This window comes from Scomber japonicus, chromosome 8 (assembly GCF_027409825.1).
Source record: "Scomber japonicus isolate fScoJap1 chromosome 8, fScoJap1.pri, whole genome shotgun sequence".
NCBI classification, from domain to species: Eukaryota; Metazoa; Chordata; class Actinopteri; order Scombriformes; family Scombridae; genus Scomber; species Scomber japonicus.
In genome coordinates, this window is record NC_070585.1 from 3,000,290 (window position 1) to 3,022,507 (window position 22,218).

The window sequence follows — 22,218 nt, forward strand, 5'->3', positions numbered from 1 at the left end:
CGGCAGCGTTGCTGTCACTACTCCATACGTAGCTCTAGTGAGACATGAAGAAGAAATAACAATGGTGGAACTTTTTGAGGAAAGGTTGTGTGAGTTGGTTAGAAACTTTAAACATATCGTTTTTGTCTTTTATGCAAGAGGAACATTATCAATATCTCCTCCACAGTCGCCATGTTTGTTGTTGAGTTTGTTGTTGTCATAAACTTTTGACTCTGTGCTGCCCCCTGGTGGATGTGTTGGTTAACATCCATGCCAACGTAAAGGACGCATGGAAGTATGTGAGCAGTGACGGTAACATCGTTTGAACAGGACGTATACATTTTCGTACGTACGTTGAGCATAAATGGGCCTTAAATCTGAATCAATTAGCAGTTTAAAATAAAAATAAAATAGAATACTCCATACAACTAAAACAATTCACCAGATTATCATCATCATGGCTGCCAGTTTACAGGAAGGGTTTATAGACTTTATGATTTGTTATACCAGTAGTTGCTAGGAAACGTCTTTCTGCAGGTTTCTGTCCAGCAGGATCATCCTCTGCTGCAGTTGATAACATAACACCACCTGTAATTTCTTCTAGTCTAAAATCTGTGGGACTGTCACATCCTCTGACCACCTCCCATCATGAGAGCTTTAGAAAGACTTTTCTTTTTTGTACTCCTTTATTTCTGTCACACAGCAGTGCTGCTCTATGTTGTTGTATTAATATTGTTGTTTCAGGTCCCATACTGACACTCCTAAACTTATTATGTTTGTGTCTGCTGATTTGTGGAAACAGGAACTTGAAGCAGTGTGAGATTTTTACTCTCTGGTAACATTGGTATGAATGAAACTTGGAGCAGAACATGGAACCTTATATGAACATTATAGGGGCTGATTATGTTAATGAGCAGATCTCAATGACATTTATCACCGGGCAGAAATGAGAGATTTTCAACAAGTGCAGGCAAATTAAGAAAGCTTGTTGAATTCACTCTTATAACCAAACCTCAAAAAAAATAGAGAGAGAGAGAGAGAGAGAGAGAGAGAGAGAGAGAGAGAGAGAGAGAGAGAGAGAGAGAGAGAGAGAGAGAGAGAGAGATTTGGGATAAGAATATGAAAACGTTCTTGCATGACTGTCTGGACTAATATAGTTTTTATTAATCATACTGATTGTTTTTAGAAAGGTTTGTCCCACTGTTTTCTTGAATTTTAAGCAACTACAAGCTCGAAAGCACACAAGTCACCGAAAGATGTGAAATAAACATCATGTCTTAAAATTGAAATAACCTTGTCAATAAAAGATAAGCAAAAAGAAAAGAAGGAAAAAAAAGCAACTTTCTAGTCTGTGTGGCTCTGCTTTATTCTGCACCAACTCCTGTTCCATGTGTTCACCACAGCATATCTGCACACTTTGTCTTTTTTTTTGACATTCATGCTAAGATCTTATTAATGAGACCCTCTCTACAGCACAATGTTGGTTATTTAAATCAACGACAGTATTAATGTATATATTTACAATATTGATACATATGTCCATATAGAAAACATGCAAAACACATGAAAACACACACATGAAACACATGAAAAAAATGAGAAGCATAATGTTTAATGCAATGAGCTGTGATCATTTTCATCATAAAACTAATCATTTGTCAAAAATAAAACTAAACTAATAAACTCATTTAAGCTTTTTATTACAATTTGCTCTTAAATCCTTCAAAGCCACCTCAGTCTGAGACTAAACTAAAACACTCTTATTTCAAGCTTGAACCAGCACTCAGTACTTTTTAAACCTGTTATTTCAGATTTAAATGATACAACATGATATAATATAATATATAATCATATACTATTCATGTTTTTATGTCAGCTGATGATGTGGTTCATGCTGCTGCCACCAGTTGAAACACAAATGACTTATTGCTCTATTGATATGATTTCATGCTTTAGTGCTATACTGAGCCAGCAGAGTATAAATACTTACTGTATGTTACACATTAAAGATCTAAAACACTACAGAGCATTCAAAGAAATAAACTGTATAAGAATTAAAGCATTGCCCAAGCACATTTTCACTAATGACTAACTAACCCACATGCATCTCACACATAAAAACACTAAGAGGTCAGAACACAAGGTTCCGTCATGATAAAATAGACAGTGGGTCATCATGACAGAGGTAACTATACATCAGCTAGTTTTGTGTGATGTGGGTTAAAGTTACTTCTTCCTTCATGTTAGGTCACCCTTGTTGTCATGGCTACAGTAAAAACCACAGGGTTAAAGTTAGGATGATCATTGGTATCTGCATCATCTTACATAATAGATTCTGAACTACTAATCATAATAATAACTTTATTTGTATACCACCCTTCATACAATAAATTAGCTCAAAGTACTTTTCCACAAAACAAATGACCAAGCTTCACATTAAAAGCACTTAAAAGGAGCATCGAGCATGTTAAAAAAGAACAAAAAAGAAACAGGAAAGAAATACAAACATTCATGTAATATACAATGCAAAATAAAAGTGATAACAATTTTAAACTAGAAAAAACAGTACTTAGTAAAAGTAACTAAAAAACGGAATATATACAATGTATAAAATCAAGTCAAATACAACTTATTAAAAGAAGTGCAGTAGTGATTGATAGACAAGCTGAAAAGCAATACTATAGATGCTAGATGGCATCTGTCAATCAAGCATTAATAATATAAAATATGAATTAGTCCATCTTTCACTCTTTCCTGATACAATATGAACATTAAAGTTCATTAAAAATACTGCTGCTGCTGGTTTAAAAATGGTTTGTAATCAGTGAGAAAAACCTGTTGAAGCATTGCCATGTCTCTGACTGCGTTACCATGCAGATGATTTGACACAGTCATTATAATCACTTTCCATTAACTCTCTGACCTTACATGGACTTCCTGCTCTCCACTCACTTTCCACATCGGCCAGTCAGACTGCATCAGCACCACCCTTTACCTCCTGTATCAGTGAGTGAAGTAGCTTGGCCCTATGTAGCCTGGTGTGGTTACAGTCTTACTCCAAGATGTGCATGTGTGTGTGTGTGTGGCATGCAGTGTGCTGATGTGGCTGCCCCCCCCACCTCCCCTGGGTGGGATTTACAGGTAATCTGTCTGTGTAACCGTTGCCCTGTGGCACACTGCATTCCCTCTCAGCTCTCTGTCCTGTAAATGGAAGAGCTTTTACTGCTGATGAGAGGATGGCAGGATGGAGACAAAATGCCCAGGAGCTTTCACTTTAGCGCTGAGCCATAAAAAAAAAGCTGGCTTAAACACAACTAGCAGAAGCCTTTTGTGTGAGCAAAGCTAGCTGTGCTCATACTGCAGGCACATGATGAACCTGGACCACACTGCTGATGGTTCACAGGCTGTCACTGCTCAGGCTACTGTAACACTTATTTAAATGTCTTCACATGGACATTAATTAACACTCATTTCATGCTTTACATCATACCCACATCCCAGCTTGCTTTACATCTGTAGCAGTGATGGCATTCAGGATTTCATATGGAAAAATAAGCTCTCAGGTCTCATTTCAATTAACCATTTGTCATTCACATATTTTATTTGAGCAGGAAATATATGAAAGGAAATGGAAGAAATACCAAAATAAAACATGAAATTGAAATTGTGTAAAATTGTCATGTTTGGTGGAGGTGAAAAAATGAGTTCATGTACAGATGTGATCAAAAAAATTGAATCCACTTGAATATATTTGCATAAAGGTAGTTGATGGAAAATGCTAAATGCAATGATTCACATGTATTTTGCCAACATTTAGAAATCAAATGTAAAGTTTGAACATCTGGTCTTAGTACTGTATATTTGGCCACAATTTGCAGATCCTTTAATCATTACATACTATTCACATTCAAAGTGTTTTTTTCTTCTCTCAAATGTAAAATTGGGTGTAATTAAACCAGATATCTCATAAAAGAGTACATTTTGTGTGTGTGTTGCTCTGGGCTGCAGCATGGCTTTGAGACTGTATTAGTGCACCTGCAGTCCAAACACAATGTATTATTTCTCCTTTCTCTCTCTCACTCCATCACTGACTCCTTATCTTGCACCACACCTTTTCTTCTGTTTGTCCCTTGGGTTGCTGTTATTGTATAGCATCTGACTGATCATTTCATATGTTTGATTTAAGCATATTTAATTGTAGTTCCTTAAGAAGTAAACATAATTGACCGACTTAACAGTACAACTGTGTGTTATATATTCCCACTGAATAAAACCGTCTCAACATTAAATATAGAACTACAACCTGAAGCATTAATACTAGTATCAGCCTGTCCAAAGCTTTAAAAGTTTGAGGGACAGGCTTCTAACTTCCATCAAAGTGAAGCTACAGTGTCCCATGTTGTCCCCTAAAAGCTTCACGTTGACATATTTCTGACCACATTCTGCTGAATCCTGGAGGGAAGCACACAACGCTGAATCCTCTCCACACTGAACAACAACAGAGAGAAGTGAGCACTGTAAGAAACACGCAGCTCCCAGTGGATGAGAAGTCTCAGTTCCTGTTTGACACACACACACACACACACACACATCGACACATATCTGAGCTCTCATTAGAGACAGCAAATAGGGTTTGAGACACTTTATTTTTATACCTCAACTTGCATTTTTTTTAATTAAAATACACAGAAGAAAAAATAAATCTGTAAATAAATGCTTTCATGTGTTTGTGCCAAGGGGTGTGACCTTTTGGTTTTTAGCTCTGAGCAGCATGGAGAAGATAATTAATACACTAAAGAATTTAAGTTCCAGGTGCAAGATGAAAAAAAATGTAAAAAATCAACCCATCTACCCAAGGATTGATTATATAAGGTGTTACCCATGTGGCTTTACATGTATGTATGTGTGTGTATATGTGTGTGTGTGTGCATGATGCAAAGTCTCTATTACCACACTGTGTCAGCTCAAGGAACATGCATGCTGGTAGCTAAGAGATAACACACACACACCAGAGAAAAGGCGAGAAGTTGGCGTGGTGACAAAGGCTGAGGCTCACACACACACACACACACACACACACACACGAATAATGTGCCACAGCCCTGACTGCAGGCTGAGAGAGACAGAGACAGAGACAGAGAAAGAGAGAGAGAGAGAGAGAGAGAGAGAGAGAGAGAGAGAGAGAGAGTGATGGAGAAGAAGAAAAGAGCTGGATAACATTTTGAGGAGGCGTCCAAGGAAATATACCAACCTGCGTTCACACTGAGAGTCAGCCAGTATACTGTCTGTTCTATGGTATCCTACTGAGACACACACACACACACACACACACACACACACACACACACACACACACACACACACACATAGCTGATAATGTGTTTATCACATAGCATCAAAAAGAGCAGAGAACACCATTTGGTCTCCAATTCCATGACAACCCTGTCTCCTAGCAATGCTGCTTTTATACCACCAAACTACAACATCAAATATGTTTTGAAGGAAATGTGATGCCGGCCCAGTGATGCGCACACACACACACACACACACACACACACACACATACACACACACCCTCTATATACTGAGTGGGGAGGAAAGGACAGAACCCATGGTCATCACCAAGTGTTTTAAGTTCACTATCATTCAGAAAAGCCTGACGTCATCACTTATACATATCAGTCAATCATCATGAAGGATGGCAAGCTCTGATGTGGTCTGCACTGTGTCTCACTTGAGTCTTTCTTTTATTACTAAAACTTAAACTATTAAAACTCCTGCTTATTGTTACTTTAGGAGTTTCATTAACTTAAACTTCTTCCCCAGAGTTTGCTGGGCGCTCTCTCTCTCTCTCTCTCTGCAGATCGCCCACCTAGAGTCCGGTTCTACTTATGGTTTCTTCCCATTAAAAGAGAGTTTTTCCTTGCTGCTGCTACTCATGTGGGATTGTTGGTTCTCTTTAGATTAAATTAAATAGTACAATCTACAATTGTGCTATGTGTAAAATGCCTTGAGATGACTTTTGTTGATATTTGGTGCTATATAAAAAAAGATTTCTCAATTGTCTAAAGTCACTTCCACACATCTCCTCCTCACCTTATGTTAAACCGTCTATCAGTGTGTTACAGTCAGTCTCACTGCAACATGTGAATCATAACATACAGTATGCTTCATGAGACTTGTATTCACAGTGGATTCTTTCATTGGGTTCACTCATACTGTGTTTCTCCTGTCCTCTAATCTCCTCCATTATTCTCCTCTTCTTGTCTGGTCTACTCCATTTTTCTCTCTTCTCCTCTATTATTATCCTCTTCTCATGTCTCCCCTCCTCAATCTTTCTCCTCTTCTTGTCTCATCGCCTCCTTTCTCCTCAATTCTCCTCTCTTCTATTACTCTCCTCTCCTCATGTCTCATCTCTGCTCGCCTCTCCTCCATTATTCTCCTCTCCTCGCATCTCCTCTCTTCCCTGCTCCTCTCCTGTCTTCTATTGTTCTCCTCTTCATCTTCTCAGTATGCGCCTCCATCCCCAGGACTTCCTGGCCTGACCTTTCACTGTATTATCTAACACACACACACACACACACACACACACACACACACACACACACAAACACACACACACACGCAGTCTGTTTCCTAATAATTCATGGTGCAGTTCCCCAGACAGACACATGGGGGTGCTGCAGTGCTTCATAACACTTGCGCACATTCACTATGGAGATGACAGTTGAAGCGCAGAACAGGGACAGACACCACTACTAACACACTCCAACACCTCACGTAATAAATGAATACCCCCACCCCCACGCCCCCAAACACAGATATTATTGAGCTGCTACCAATGGTGGAGGCAGGCTTCCATCTGTATGCTATAAAGGAGGAAGAAGGGATGAGAAAATGATTACCACAATTAATAATATTTTCCTCTTGTGTGTTATCAGATTAGCGACAGATTGATAAGACACACTTAACAATGAAATGTTTGCAGCTCAAAGTCAAAACGGTGACCTGCAGCACTCGATGAATGGGTTTCAAACAGCTCCAGAGCCCCTGAGCTCAGAGGACGCTTCCCCTCAGACAATATGCAGAATGGTTTATAGATTCAACAGTGCAGGTTTTTTAAAGTGACAGATATGGTTCTCTTGTTTCCTGCAAATCAAGTTACCAAACGTGCAAAGGATGGATTGTTTTAAATTCAAGGATGAAAACGTACAGAGAGACGAGGCTGAACTAGACATTCATCTGAACTAGGCATCATGTGTGTCTTTCTGTGGTAGTCTGTTCTATCTTTCTCGAACAGAACACTGTCACAGAAGTAGCAGAGCAGGTGGACTCAGACGTTAGAGACTGAGGCAGAATTACTGATTTAAGATGTTTACTTAGCAGTCAGGTAACAGAAGGCACACGAAACATGCTGGTATGAATGTAGACAAGCTGGAATAGCACAAACATAGACACCAATCTGACAAATATCTAGGAGAGCAGACAGGTATGTGTACACAGGGGGCCGATCACAAAACGAGCCACAGCTGGGGTGAGGGACCAGGATGAAGATGGGAATATGATGATTGGCTAACAAGGTGATTGTGAGGGTGTGACAAAAGCAAAAGACAGGGCAAGGCCAACAGAGGACAGGTGATAAGGCTGGGCGTGGCTACAGGAACACATGAGGGACATATAAGGGATAAGAATATACAAAGCAAGGCAGAGGTAGAAGCAACAGGGTCATTTCAACTGCAGGAACTTCGGGGTAATTTTACGGGGCCATGACCGTTGGTGTGTGTCTCCATAGGAACCGCCGCTGAAGGACAATCTCCTGGAACTTTCACGGGGGCAAAATGAGTCCCTGCCTCTGGGTTTGTACTCTGTGTGGCACTGAAAAATTCCTGGATGCGGCTTCAGGTTGACTCAATGCTGATTGGGTTTTCCCTAAATGTGAAATGTGATGTCAACAGAAAGCGCCAACATAAGCTCAACTTTTAAAACCCAGCAGAAGAAGAGTAGTAGTAGAAGATGGAGATGGACAAGAAGACGTATGTTGACTTCTTTGGTTTCTCTTTCTCTTTGTGGAGTTGTTCTGCTTTTGGTGCGTCGCCTCGGTGATGTCACAGTCAAAACTTTCACACGACTACACGACGAGTCCATAGGCTCCTATCAAGGTCCCACTATACAATGGAGACACAACGGCTGAGAGGATCGAGTGAGAGGACGTTCCTGTAAAGTTCCTGCCTCCTACATTTTACCCAGAACTTCCTTAATGGAAACAGGACTAAAGAAAAGCCTGCACTCACAAATAATATGTAACCCAAAGCACACTCAACACACACACACGCAACCCTCTTTATCACTCGAACAGCTTTCTCCCACTCAGTCTAGCCTGAATGAAAAGAGAGGAAAGTCTGAGGGCTGCTGCTGGAAAATGACAGCTAGAGACACTTGATGGCTTGTTGGCAGTCACTTTTGTTTCTGATTATTATGATACAGACACAAGCAGACACTAAATTAGATTCATATTCACTGCTTTTATACCTCTTAATGTCCAGTCCCCCACCCCTTATGTTCCACCTTTCTGGGAATTTGAGCTTTTGAGCAACATAAGGAGCAGTTTACATTCCACAAACAGCCATTAAAAACACATCAGTGAGGCCTACTGTTGCACTGTTCATTACCCTGAACACACACACACACACACACCGTAGTTCATTTTGTTCAATCACACACACACACACACACACACACACACACACACACACACACACACGCCATCCTGCTGCTGGAAATACTCACTACAGCATCAAATGTGGATTCATCCGCAGCTGAAAATAGTCCCCAACAAAAACATACACTTTCCTCCTGTTTGAGTGTCGCTTCTTAAAACTTATAAGTGACCAGCTGTTTCAGAAAATCACTGAAACCAAATATTTGCTGAGCAGTTTTAGACAGATTGGTGTGTTTAGAAGGAGCCAATGTGCTCAGGGCTGGAAGTAGTAAGTCAGAAATTAACCAGAGACTGATTGTTTGTTTAAGGCGTTGTCATAAAGCAGGATGATACCAGCCTCATATTTTTTATTTCTGGCAGCATCTGAAAAATAATTAGACAACATAGAAAGTGTGTCCAGGTTCCTGAGCTCATACAAACTACTATACTCATCTATAATCATGAACAACTACTATAATTGTGATGTCACCATATCTTCTCTACCTTACACCAACAGATAATAACTACACACACCATTAAGTTAACAAAAAATGGCTCAAATTGTTTAGTATGGCTACTTGAAAACTACTAAGATTAAATTTGATGGCATTTTATTTTACTTAAACATTGTCATTGTCATAGAACCTGAATACTTATCCTTTCTTATATCTTAACATCGACTTAACGGATTGCTACAACATTTTGTACATGTATCCATGGAGACCAGACGATGAATCCTACTGACTTTGGTGTCTCCTTGACTATTGTCTTGCAACACCAGGAGGTTCATATTAGTGTTTTTTAATGAAATCACAGGCCAGCAGTACACATTATACCTGCTAAATATCAGAATACTGATATTAGCATTTAGCTCAAAGCTCTGTTGTTTAGGTACAGCCAACAGAGTTGGTTAGCTTTAGCTCAGTTAGCTCTGTCTTTCTATAGCTGTCATGCTGAACAGGCTTTGTTTTCACTTTGCTCAGTGTGTGTGTGTGTGTGTGTGCAGGTGTGTGCATATGTTGACTGTCTGTTGTTTGTGTGGTAATGCAGTAAAGCCTGAAGGGGGGAGCCACCAGCAATGCAGGAAACGCTGGAAGGCAAAAACTGTTAACCTGATCCAAAGTAAAGGTACTGTGAGGGTAAGAGAGCCTGAGGGCAGGGTCAAAGGTCAGCTCTGACAGGAAGTTAAGTTGAAGATTGGTGATGAGGTCAAAACTATAAAGAATTATTGTTTTTCTGAGCGTGTGTGTGTGTGTGTGTGGGGGGGGGGGGGGGCAGCGAGGCGAGAGTGCTACACTAGGGCTGTGACTCAACTGAGTAAGAGGACGGGGTGATTCCTCTGGCAATGTGTAACTAATGGGGCGTGTGTGTGTGTGTGTGTGTATGTGTGTGTGGTGGACCTTGAGGTTCCAGGGTTGTCCCCAATAACAAGTAGAAGCAGACCCCCCCTCAAGGTAAGAGGGGTCTACCCATAGGGTTACTCATGGCCCAAATGGATGTGACAAGACTGTATGAGTATGCGTGTGTATGTGTGTGTGTGTGTGAGAGTGTGTGTGTGTTATTACCTTCATAGACGGATGAATGGATGAAGAACTTTGGAAGCTGTTTGTTTCTGCATGGAAATGTGTAGCAGAGGAGGCTGACTTGCCCGAGGCTGCTGCTGTCAGAGAGGCTGACACATACACACACACACACACACACCTCACACACAATGAGTGACACAGCACTGTGAGCCTGTGTTTGTGTGTTTGTGTGACTCAGGTCGAGTGAGCAATCCTCCACACAGGAGTCAGTGAGGTATGGAGACGCACACAGTAGGCTGATGAGACAAAGCAGCTAATTCAAACTGACCACAGCCTGCCTCCAGAGACTGCCATCATTACTGAAGAATAAACACACACACACACACACACACACACACACACACACACACAAACACACACACACACACACACACACACACACACACACACACACACACACACACACACACACACACATGCAACAATGTGTGTTTCTCCTCTAACAAGAAGAACTGTTATTTTTGTTATTTAAATTTCATAATAAATAATATATCATTATTTAAAAATGGATGCAATACAACAAAGGTGAACATTTTATGAACAAAAATACACAAAAATGTCAACGTGCTGATATTTAATAGCACTGTTTACCAGGCTTATCATTTAACTTTACTGTTGCTATGAAGCTGTAAACATAATGCAGGATGTATGTTATTAGTTTTGCAGATATTTGGTCACAAATAAAGTTCCTGAACACACTTTGACCTGATGATGGAGCTATATGAAAAGTCAGGAGACATGAATATATACATGAATATATAATATATACTGAATATAATTTCTATGCAAATGATGATATTTTGTATACAGGAGATTTGGAGGATAAAATCCAGTGGTTCCACATAATCATTTAAAGTAGATGATCAGCTTCTATTGAGCTTCATCAGTGTGAGTTAGTCATATCAGTGATATCTGACACATTTACAGTCTTTTTAGTATCACATTCCCTCTTAGTGTTTCCTGTTGAGCTGTGGTGGAAGTATAGTAACACAAAGACTTTGATACTAAAACAGTTTTCAATGTTAATTTAGCCTGTAGAGCAGGAACCTGGCTCTCTTAAACCTAAATGGAATGGAACCCTAATTAATATCATTGCTAACATCTGTATTTGTCCTACTATTTCATGTCAAAATGACTGCTGTGAAAAAGTCATTTCCACAAGGATTGAGCATGACATTCACATGTTGTTGAACTCATTGGAAGCGTACTAATATGTATATTCCATTCAAAATGCGAAAGATCAGAATTTGATAGACATAAAATCCTAATTTTGCATCAGTAAGGCCTCTCTCAAATCAGCTTCAACCTACTTCAGGACAGTCTCCTCAAAAGAGTTTAAGATGTGCTTAGTGCCAACGGAGGTCACACTATATACTGAAAATTGTGTTGTTGTTTTTTTAAATTTGGTGTACATATTTCCTGTATTGTCTGTTTGTATCTTAATAAAGAGACTGACAAATTAATATGGATGATCATTAAAACTTTGCTAAAACAACAAAGCTAGTGGACTTCTGCACAGTATTGTCTATAAATCAATCAATCACATTTGAACCATAAACTGAACTAAAACTATATAATCTAGGACCATACTTTAAAAGACTATCTTAGCAGTGCTTGGTAGTATTGTGAACATGTCTAGTAAAGCTTGTATATTGTCATGTATTTATATGACAATGTGCCTCATTGGAAAGATGAACATTGAAAATAAGTGTACAGTGTAACTGTGTGTATAAGCACAGCTGTATATGAGCAGGAGACAGTCTATAAATATTACACCTCTCTTATTATGTGTTGACAATCTAACAGAAATAGTCGTCTGAACTTTCTGCACAGACACTACAGTTGTTCCTCTCATACCAGTATCTACACTTTACTGTGTAGTACCACAGCTCTCTGTGATTCATATCTGTAGAAGTGAGGAGTGCTGACCCTCTCCGTCGCTCAGAAGACACCTGAACTCCATAAAGCACTTCTAGGAAAACAGCCTATATACAGTACTGTATGTTACATCACAGTAGCCTATAGGCAAACTCAGCACCTTCCCAATTCCATGACTGTAAACTGAAGCCATCAGTGTTCTCCTGTAGTGAGAAAAAAGAAAAGAAAAAGAAAGACATGCTTTTTTATTTTAGAGGATGGAAAATCTAGTAGATAATCAGTTTAAACTATAAGTTAAGTCTGTATATAAATTGGTCAAACTCAAAAACAGTCTGGTCATGTGAGGTCATGTTCTTTATGCTTTCATACACTTCGACAAAACAATGTGATGAATAGCTGATAATTAAATTTGATAAGATTTGATGTTGAAATGGGATAATAGATGATGTCATTATGTATTAAATCATTTATAATTAGTCAGTTCTTATTTTTTTATTAGTAGCATCTGCTCTGTGTTGTATTAGCATGTTGTTATCATGTTCCATCGTACATCACTGTCTGCATCATGCTGTGATGCAGGAACACTTAACATTAGACATTACTCTTCCAGGTGTTTGCAGACTCAGACACACAGTGGCTGCTGTAGCTGCTTGTTGCTTGGCAAAAGTAAACGCTTTTTTCCCTGAGAGGACCCTCTGACCAGCCTCTCCATTGGCTGCACCAGTCCCACAATGGGACTCACTGTTGCCATAGTGTTTCTCCTTCGGTGCAGACAAGATGGGATGCAAGTGACGGAGGAGAGAAACAAGAGGTGACAGAGAGATGGAGACTGAAAAGATGGAGATGAGGATAGAAAAAGGAACAGTCTGCACTGCAATCATAAAGACTGAATATGTTGACTGCAGTGTTTCCCTATCACAGCATCTCTGAACGTTAATTAATCACTGACAAATGATGCAGCTCATTGTTCTTGCACACATTTCTTTTTTTGTGTACTGATTATAATCAGGATTCTAATGATAATTAATTAACATTGTTTTCATAGTGTATATACAGCAACCTTCTGCCCCTCCTTTTATCCTAATCCTACTGTTGTGCAAACACAGACACAGGCACACAATAAGCTGACCCTTGAACAGCTGGAGTTTAGCCTGCAGGTTGAGAATCACACAGCTGTGCCAGAGGCTCCACTGTCTCTTTATCCAGTGCAGTGACCAAGCTAACAGGCAAATACTGAGGAAAGGCAGTGTTGAGTCACTAACATACACACAGAGACCCCCCCACCCCCTCCCCCTTAACCCAGTTACTGCACTCAACTGGTTTGTGGTTGACATACATGTAGACATCCTGAATGAACGTGTTGAGCTCCCTGTTGTTGTTTTTGTTGTTGATGATGATGATGATGATGATGATGATCAACGTGCTTCACATGTTTGGACTTATCTCATATTAAACAGTCTAGTCTTTTTCATGTCAACACACATGTATAATCACAGTGACTAGTTTAATGATATATGATGCAATAGCACTGTTACTGCTAGGATACAATAACATATGCTATATGGCCATAAGTGGAAATCATACAGTATATAAACTGCACTTCTTGTTTCTCTCATCAATATGCAAAACATTGAATCCACATAAAGAGTCAACATACAGAGCCAATTAAAAGATTGGATAGACATTTACCATTTCAAACTATGTTTTCATATATGATTAATACATTTCTTTTATATATTTATAGGATGTATATTTGATCAGATAAACAGTGATATATTTGACGTACCAAGTTTGAGAGTTTTCATGGTAGTAGATTTATTCAACTGTATAAGATTACCTTGACAATTTAAAAAAATTATACATTTCTGTAATAAAATACCTTAATTTTAATTTAAATGCTGCAGGTTCCTACAAACAAACTACCTAACTAACTAACTGACTGACTAACCCTGTGTTCCCCTTTCATCACATCTTAGATTGTCAGAAAATTTTATTCTCATTTATTTTGTAAAACTAGCTGAAACTTTGCTCATATCTCTGTATGGTACAGTATGACCATAATAAAACCACACAAGTCAAATACATACAGTATAGTTTATGTTATTTATATTATATGCTGAACACTATCATATATACAGTAGTATATTAATGATAATAATAATCAGCCGCGGCTCCACAACCATATTGTAAGGGGGGCATGTGATGATCACAAGGGGGCAGCATTACATTTCCCACAGATCCGCACATACATACACACATACACACATATACATAATAGACACATGGCAATGGTCTATTATTACCTGGACAAGAACCAATTTCACTTCATATGCACATGAAAACCAGTTGTACAATATCACACTACCTTTAGCTAAATAGCTTAGACTACTCACCACTTAGTAGAGCTGCAGTCGGCGCCTCCCAGAGTTGAACCTCTTCATTACTTCAATCCCTCCGTCCATCTTCTACTGGTTATCCGGGGTCGGGTCGCGGGAAGCCCAGACTTCCCTCTCCCCAGCCACTTCGTCCAGCTCTTCCCAGAGGTTCCTGAGGCGTTCCCAGGTCAGCGGAGAGACATAGTCTCTCCAGCGTGTCCTGGGTCTTCCCCGGGGTCTCCTACCGGCCCCCTTCCATTCAGTAGCAAATCTTTTAGTTAAGTCTCTTTCAAAGGCCAGCTGCACTAAATGTGCTTTTCGTTGGTGCAGCATGCTGAGTCTATTATCTGTGAGGAAAACGTTTGTGACCTTTGAAAAGGTGAGAGGGAAACTTATTCAAAATGACCTGAGTGGGCTTGTCCTCACCTTGATCATCTGGAGGGCCACCATGACCTTGTGTTTTGGAAAGCACCGCTGCAGCTTAGGCCTGGTGACGGGAAAGGACGCCTGTCATTATCACTGGGTTTGGCGCTATAATCCGCTTGCTCCGGCTCCGCTTGTGCCTGTGTGTTGCTGCTAGCTAGTAGCGGCTCACTAGCTGCTAGCTCCTTCTCCGCGGGGAAAAGGTGCTCCTGCTCTGCTGTCGCTTGTTCCTCAGCTTGCTCTGTCCTACTGGAGGCAGTTTTAGGTCGCGGTGGTCGGAAGAATTTCCATATATCCATAGTGAGTTCCGTTTTTAATTACACGTCTCCTCTCCTCCTAGATGGTAGACGGTTGCCCCCCTAATCCCCGGGGCTGATAATGACATTTATTTGTTAGCACTTTACAGAACAGTGTTACAAAGTTCTTCATAAAATACACAACAACAAATGGTACAATATTTATTTTCTCCATTTTTCCCCAACAAAAAAATATATAACCAGAGACTGTAGTATATAACATATATATAGTACACAGCATGGACGAGTGGTCATAATAAGCTTAGATGCAGTGCATGCCAAAAATTGTTGGCACTCTCACCTCTTGCACATTTTTTGTTTATCGGTAACTTTGTCTGAGTTACCGCTACCGGCAAACCGAGCGGGCAGCTATGCTCAGGGTCCGACATGTATGACGTCATTGCAGTTATTGTCCAATGACACGCCTCGAAATTTCCTGGGGGTGTAACTTATTTTTCTTTGTCTGTGTGGTTACCATGGTTACCATGGATCTGCTGCTGTCAAGTTACCGGCAAATGCACTGAAGTCGCGCTAAGTTTGAAGCTGAAACGTTTCAAACTGTCAGTGGTTCATTTCATGGTGTAGGGTCAAAAGGTCAAAATGAGTGAAAATATTAATTCTATTCAGTCTTTGCGTTCAGTGCCGTTTTCGCGGAGAACTTTTGAGGAAAAGAAAACCATAATTTCAAGTGGACGGCCTACTCCTGAAGTAAATCTAACGAAAACTGCAAAGAATTTCATCCGTCACTTTCAAGCCAGCACATATAAGAAACATAAATGGCTAGCTGGCTGTCTACAGGTTAGCAAACTGTTCTGTTGGCCATGTCTCCTTTTTTCCACGGAACACACAGTCTGGACCACGACAGGTTATGGTGATTTAAACAACCTTCACACTGCTATGAGCAAGCATGAGCGTGCATCTTCGCACATCCTTAGTATAGTAAAACTGCAGACATTTGGAAACACACGGATCGATCATCAGCTGAATGAGGGACTGCAGCACAACGCACGGGTAAAAAAGAACCGGGACGTGTTGAAGAGGCTTGTGGACATCGTTGTCTACCTTGGAGCACAGGAGCAGGCATTTGGAGGGCACACAGAAGGGGAAGGATCAGACAACCGCGGTAACTACATTGAACTTGTCAATCTACTGCGGACACAGTGACTGGAAGATGAAGTAATGTAGAAATGCAAGTTTATGAAAATGAGTCACTGAGGTTGAGTTCAGGAACATATGGGTACAATAGTTTACAAATGTTTATTTCAATAATAATGGAAATACATGCAACGCCTACATAAATGTATGTAGTCCTGCTACATATTTTAATTAATTTTAATTTTAATTTATTCATTATTTTTTTCTTTTATTTATTAATATTCTTTTTTTACATATATGGATGTGTATCATTGTGTGTGTCTGTTTTGTGTGGGCTGTTGTAATACATATTTATATTTTCTCTTGTAAAGCACTGTGTGATATTTGTCTGTGAAATGTGCTATATAAATAAATTGTATTATTATTATTATGATCATTTGTAAATATGTTTATTCACAAACAGATATTGGATTCAAATATCTGTCCATACATGAAAATATACAGAATATAGTCCATTATTGAGTCTATGTGTTCATATGGGAACTCACTGGATTATTCATAGTAAGTGAAAGACTTCAGATGAACACATGAACTGGAGTTAGAGTTTATTTTATTTACATTTGTATGTAAAACAAGCACACATAACCTATGACTGAGAAGTGAGATAGACTTTGCATAGTTTACCACCTAAAAGCTGTAGAAAAAGAAACTCATCAAATCATCTGATGGGCCTGTTTCTCTAATCATAAAAGTACATTTGTGTAACCATAGCAACTGCAGGCGGAAATGAGAGACAATGAATTGAGTGAGCAGGAGGGAATAAGGCCTGATCTGCTTTCAACATATTGCGTGGGGAGTTTGCTGTGTTTGGATGAACAATGTGCAGATGTTTCTCAGCCTGCTATCACTTTCATTTGTGTGGGCTGCTGCTTGTAGAACAAGTGAGCCGCTCTGTGCCAATCTGACTCTGGGAGGAAGGGAAAAAAACAAAAAAACACACACACCAGGCTCATTTTGTTTGGCTGATTGGATTCCCCCCAGTGACTAATTCACTGCTACCGTCTCCTCTGCACATCAAGACAAGTTTGATCAAGTTTTGATGTAATCCGCCGATTTCAATATTTGCCCGATGACTGCTGTCGTTCCTCTCGGCCCCTGAACGAAGCTTTCGCTGTTGTCTCAATTTAATTGCTTCAAAAATCAAAGCAGTCACAGAGAAAAAGAAAAAGATGAGTTGAAAGTTAAAGAAAGAAAAGAGAAGCTTCGAGGAACGCTCTCGCCTGTGATCCCGGCCTTGTAATTGTTTCACACTTTTTTTTTTTTTTTTGGTTGAGAAATCGGAGGAGGCTCCCGTTCCTTCAATGATGTTTTTTCCCCTTTTTTCCGGGTGAGACAGGATTCTTTGGCATCTCTCTCTCTCTCTCTCTCTCTCTCTCTCTCTCTCTCTCTCTCTCTCTCTCTCTCTCTCTCTCTCTCTCTCTCTCTCCCTTTGTTAATTCATTCTAGCTCCTCGGGCTGAATCTCGTTGTTTTAGGATTTTTAACGCTTCTCCACTCCACTGTTCATTAGACTCTAGCAGCACACAGTGGCATTAATCTGCTTTTTTTTGGGTGAATAATGAAGGCCTCTATAATACTCACTGTACATTCCATCCATCTGTTATTCTAACTAATGACTTTCTACCACACGCTGCAGTCATGCCTTACAGTAGAGATCACACACACACACAAACATGCATCAGTCATCCCGTACAGTGGGAACTCACATGTGACAATGATAAGTGTTGTTTGGACACCACTTCCCACAAGGCACTGGGAGAGCTGATGAGGCTTGAACCAGGAAAAGACAATAGATCATTGTGTCTTTGCTTATACCCGAGGCTAAAAGAGAAGTCCTGCTAACAACACAGACACACACACACACACACACACACACACACACACACACACACACACACACACTCAAAAACCCATCACAATTAAATATAAACTAAATCATCATCTCATTTACATAAAAAACAAAAGCATCAAAGTCAAGAGAGTTCTGGAAGATATTTCATAATCATCACCACGCATTATTTTACTCTGCAATTTTTCTTTTTTTTTGACATTCTTCCCCCTCTTCTTCTCTCTGTTGAAGTGCAATCAAAAGATGGATGTTGAGTGGGAAACCTCGAGAGCCTGTCAGCTTGAGGGCAAGTGACTGCACACTTTATGATGATACATGGCTTTAAAAGTTTGTACAATTGTATGATTGAACCATGAGAGAAATGTAGTTGGGAGAAGCAAACTGTGTGTAATGGATGGAAAGAAGCAAATTACATTTCCCGCTTTTCTTCTTCTTCTTTTACAGCTGAATTAATCAATAGTTTTATATTCACTAGCAGCTAAAGTCACAGATGTGTTTTTTTCTCAGTCATTGTTGGAGAGAGTGACTACGGTGTCTGCTGGATGTAGAAAATAAGCCATGATTATAATAATAATGTTGAGATAAACTTTACTTTGAAGGGAAAAAATCATGGTTGGATCTACTGTACAGGCAATCTGAGCAAGAGTCCAGAGGCCCTTGAGCAGAAAGGGGCCCTTAATGATCAGGCTCCATAGAAATACAACATAAGGTTTGACCCATTCTCTAGATGTTAATAATTATGGTGCTGTCAGAAAGCAGCAGCGTTCTAAAATGAACATTTCTGGGTTTTATTTGTCACTTTGACAGCTGGTAAAGTGATGATTGGTTAGCAGGGAACAATGCACTGTGATTAGATTGTGTGGGAAAAATGATCAACTGTGATGAAAATGAGAATAGACAGAGCCGGTGTTAACCAACAGACCAGAAGAGCTGCCAAAAGAAAGAACAAACAAAAAGAAAAGGAAGAGAAAGAGAAAGAGAGAGAAGCAACCACAATAAAAAAAGAAGTAGCTTTTTCACAAAGGCTAAAAATGAAGAACATGAATTAATATGAGAAACCTGGCAATGAGATTGTAAAGTTTACATTCCATGAATAGAATTGTGATGGAAGATGAGCTATTACTTCTTTGATTAACAGTTGAAGGTATAAGTGGACAGAAACACACACAGTGAGAAGTTCATTTCAACTCCAATCAGGGAACTGAACTCTGAAGCTGAAGCTAAAGATGAATGAAATGAATTCACTTTTAGATTCTGGGTCAATGATGGATTTGCAGCAGCTCTGATTCACACCTGTGACTGGTTTAACCTCTTTGGCAATGATGGCCAAAGCTCATGGGTATTGTAGTATTTGGAGCCATCCACGATACCATAGTGATAGAAGAACTTGATTTATTAACCCTTACATGCTCTTCATATTCTACATCCTTATTCTACACTGTATGACGGGATTCTTAGACCAGGTAGAAATTGACCCGGTCTAATAATCCTCTCATAAAAAGTGTCTATACCAAATGTTGAAGCACAGATGTGTTTAGAAAGCATCAATAGTTGATCTGACTGATCAATAAATGTGATTAAACCTTGATTCATGTTTCAGAGAGCAGAGAGAGTGTATTTTTTAGCTTTTACACCACTAAACATCTACTATCACACAATATCATGTCCTATTTGACCTAAGACATGAAAATATAACATAGACATAATGATGGAAATGTATTTTATAACTTTATGGAAGTGTGGGCTTTATTGTAGAACCATTAGAGCCATCAGTCTTCACTGCTACATCATAAAAAGAAATCATTATTAAAACTATGAACTATTCATTTCACTAAAACACATGGACATAGATACGGAGATCATTTGACCCAGAACAGACTCAATGGACAAACATGTATAGCATCTATACAAAAGTAGAACATTTTAAAATAGTTTCCTGTTTGTACATTTTGGGCCACTTTAGGAAAAGTCATCAAATTTCAGAATAAAATACATTTGAGGTTATTTTACTGTTGTCAAATGTCAAATGGGTCAAATTTGAACCAAACAATGTGTAAAGGTTAAAAAATGAAATTAAAAAAAGTAACTGTTGGTGGAACATAAACCTGATTGGATTATCATTTTATTAAGGAAATGATGTCATTATGATGGAACATTATAGATAACCTTATGTTAGAAAAAAGAAAGGAAGGATTCAAAATAGTTAAAATACTTACTTTAGTTTATTTATTTTGAACATGTTAAAATTCAGTTCATTCAATATTTAATAAGGGTGTAGGATGAAGTAAGGAACTTCTTTAGTCCTACTCCTTATTTAAAAAAACATTCAAAACACAAGAGAATAAAAACAACTAGAACAAAGCAACAGTAACTTAACATAATACTTTAAGACTTTTTATCATAACTATAACTTTTTCTGTCTTGTGTTTTAAAACTCCAAGTCCTCTTACTTTACTCTCCATGCAGATGATGAAACCTGAATATGAGATGTCATCAGTGTGACTGAGACGTGAACGTATTTATCACACTGACACTGAGAATAATGATGTCAGTCATCAGTGGCTGGCCTTCAGTGTTACTGCACAGCATCACCGTTTGAAGTTTAGAAACTGGACTTATAGTCAAAGATCATGAATTATTGAATGGACGCTTGGGAATCTAACTGTGTGATCAAGTTCAGTAGCGTAACAAATGTGACAGAGGAGCCGGAGCTGCAGTCAGTGTGTTTTTGCAGCGCTGGACTGAGCTAAGCAGGAGCCAAGAGGATATTTGGTCCTTTGAGTGAGGAGCTTTGGGACTGATCCACATAGGAAGAGCTGGATTGCGGGGATCATCCACCCTCAGGCGAGATTCAAGATCCCCGCTGAGCCACCCAGAGCTCTGCCTCAGTACACACACACACACACACATACTGTACACACACGCGCATGCCCGCTGCAAAAGACTGATGAAGATATTATGCAAAATCATAAGGGGCGTAAAAAAAAAAAAAACACTTAAAAGAAAGTCTCAGAATGAAACAGAAAAACTACACATCAAACAACACTTTGATTTAGAGGCACAGCAGAAAAATGTACATTTATTAACCACAGAAAGTCTCATCAAAAGAAGAAAAGACCTGACTATGTACATGTGTTCAGCTAATAAGATAAAAGCACATTCACTCTTTTTCCTCCTCTAAAAACTGAAGAAAATCAGTAAACTTGATGTTAAATATGCAGTTATATCCCAGCTTAGACTGGTCACGACAGCTTCCACTTACTGGTTGTCATAGTAACACTAACACATACATATATCTATATATTCTCACTTTGAACCTGTGCAATAACAATCTCAAAATCAATATTACTTACTTTTGTACATAATTATTTACTATAATTTTTACCATTGTTTTGTATTGCTGTTGTACTTACTCATTATTTATTGTTCTTTATTCTTTTTATTTATGCTTTTTTTACTGTCCACTTTGCTCTTGCTATATTGTAAATGTCCTCAAAGTTGGACTAATAAAGGAATATCTTATCTTTTTTGAGTTTTCCAGATGTGGTGAGGAATATGACACATACTGACAATGGTAGTCAGTATGTGTCTGTAAATAGAGCTTTAGGCTGGCAATATTTTATATTTGTATTATCAACAAACCACCTGAAGAGAATAAAACCCATGTATTCCACTAAAATGTCCATCTGTCACACCTGCACACATCTGGCCAATAGCTACCATTGCCAGTGGAAGTATGATTGTTCCTGAGAATTTCCTATTTTATTTTATTTTAATTACAGTAACAGTGGATCAGATGACTGTGTGCAGCTATAAACAGTTAGACTTAAACACATCACTCCAAATGAATGCTGATGTTGCTGTGTGTCAGCAGCTGGATGTGTAAGCAGTGGGAGTGATGATAGTCATGATTCTGTTTCTAAACCCAAAATTGATTGGAATGAGCGTTCATTCTCAGCTTGGTGATTCTCTCACTGTGTTTT